General features: G+C 38.0%; 1 long non-coding RNA gene across 1 annotated transcript; it reads left to right on the forward strand.

Moving 5' to 3' along the window:
* Positions 1–789: 789 nt before the first annotated feature.
* LOC148101710 (uncharacterized) lies at positions 790–2,019 on the forward strand. The gene is made up of 3 exons (XR_015719416.1): positions 790–1,015; positions 1,178–1,241; positions 1,639–2,019. It is a non-coding gene; the product is annotated as an uncharacterized LOC148101710 (long non-coding RNA).
* The last annotated feature ends 342 nt before the right edge of the window (positions 2,020–2,361 follow it).

A 2,361-nucleotide genomic window follows, 5' to 3' on the forward strand; every position in this document is an offset into this window, starting at 1 on the left:
GGTGAGTAAATGTTTACTCTTATTCAAACTGATTTTGTGGCTTCTCTTAGTTTAGCACCAGGTTTATAATCTTGCTAGCTAGTTAGTGTTTGCCTAGTATTGCTGCTGCGCTGGGCTCATGTTACTTAAAAATTAACACCACAGCCTTAAAAACCTTATATAACACTATGTCTGTGAAATTTTCTGTTAATTGTTTGAAATAAAAAAGTGAGATAAGAGCCCAGACAAAATTATTTGGGAGGTGCAGCCGTTAGGGGTGGGGTGTATTTTCAATCCATAGCCATAACTAACTAATTATATAAATCATGTTTAACCTGAGTAGCAAAATACTGAAGGGGGCGGGGGGTTGAAAACAATAAGCCAGGTGTTAGCTGTGCTCAGGGACTCTATCTAGCCTTGACCTCCCGGTCAGCTATCGCGCTGGTGGATAACAGAGCTCTCCGAAAACGTGGAAGCATTTTTGCAAATATGTGATATTTTGATAAATTAAGTAGATATTTGAGCATTACACAGCTACATTCTCGGCTGAAAATATTTTAAAAGGTTATTTTGTGACCCAGAAAGGGTAGTCTGGGGAAAAGGAAGATCGCATTTGTTGGCTGGTTGTCAGAGCCTGTGGCGGAGGAGCGCGGCTAAAAAAACTTATTACTTTTTCTGGGTCACAAAATAAACTTTTAAGATATTTTCAGGCGAGAATGTAGCTGTGTAAAGTTCAAATATCTGTTCGATTTATCAAGACATCACATATTTGCAAAAATGCTCAGACGTTTTCGGAGACGTCCATGTTTTTTATGCTTTGTGGCAGCTTTTGAACATCTGTGGCATCTATTAATGTCAAATCTAGTCTTTATTTAACAACATAAGCAAACTCTATGTTACAATAATTGCACAGCCATTAAGGATCAAATCAGTTTCTGAAAAATGTTCTGCTTTTTCTCCCTCTGTTTGCTTCTTACTGTCTTTGAGGCTCGGGACCAGCACTCCTGTTGTTGGACAGAAAGACATCAACTCAGTGGTAAGTATTTTGGTTTTCCAATATATTAGCAATTAGTCAGTTATATTTATATTAATCAGGCTGAACTTTAATCATACTTTAGATCAGCCTGTTCTACTTATTGTTTTCTCTGGTTTGGGGAAGTTGTTTCTGTACTGATCTGTTCCTGTCTTCTGTTATTAGACTTGAGATATGACTGCACTATGCTGTTGCTGTTGACTCCAGTTAATTCTACAAGACATGCTGTGTAAATAAACAAACAACAACAGTTTGTCTGCATTTCTTGAAAGATCACATCCCCCAAACTTAGTTTAGAGGGTCTACACTGTATACAGTGAAGTCTGCAAGTTTTCTAACAGCAAAATTTGTTTTGTGCCCAAATCATTTTGCAGATCATTAGAATGAAAGTTATTGGCCATGTTTGCATAGCCCTTTTTAAAATTATGCTTTCATGACATTATTGTGTGTTGGGTGGTGGTCACGGCTATCCAGACTGACAATTGGGACATTGAATGTCACCTCTCTGGTGGGGAGGGAGCCTTAGATTGTGTAAATTGGAGTCTGTTTTATGCCAAATGCAGAAAAAAATGTTTTAAGAAAGCAATTAAGTTCATGTTCCAAAAAATATAATTGTTTGCTTGCAGGACAACAGGAGAGATGAGTCCTCCATCACAGATGGTGTGGTCAGTGAAGATGGTCGCCTGCAGGTTCAAGCTCATTGCATCTCCAACCCACATCCACTGCCACTGTACTTAAGGGAAGTTAAAGACTTTCTTCTGCACCTACATTTGGATCACCTCGATCCATGACAGTCATTCAGGCAGTAATGCCTGGACTGGAAACAAGCCATCCTTAAAATAATACAACATTCCAGCTCATGTGTTGGAATGCAAAACAAATGTGTTGTTTAAATCAGAGACTGCACTTGTGACAGAACAACAAATGTTTTATTTTGATTATATAAGTAATGTAAGTACAAAACAAACTTGTGGTAGGCCTAAACTTATTTTCAGAATAATTACATCTGAGACTTTGTTTCATTGTAAGATTATAACCGTGATGGCGATATAATTGTTTGTTGTTCTCCTGGCGTATTCTTTTCAATCCCCCTGCGGTCTTTTGCTACTCTGGTTAAATATGATATATATATATAATTAGTTAGTTATGGCTATGGATTGAAAATACCCACCACACCCCATCCCTAACGGCTGCACCTCCCGAAGAATTTTGTCTGGGCTCTTATTTCACTTTTTTATTTCAAACAATCAACAGAAAATTTCACTGACATAGTGTTATGTAAGGTTTTTAAGGCTGTGGTGTTAATTTTTAACTAACAAGAGCCCAGCGGCAGCAGCAACGCTAGGCTA

Source organism: Neolamprologus brichardi, chromosome 8 (assembly GCF_056152115.1).
Source record: "Neolamprologus brichardi isolate AB-2024 chromosome 8, ASM5615211v1, whole genome shotgun sequence".
NCBI lineage: Eukaryota > Metazoa > Chordata > Actinopteri > Cichliformes > Cichlidae > Neolamprologus > Neolamprologus brichardi.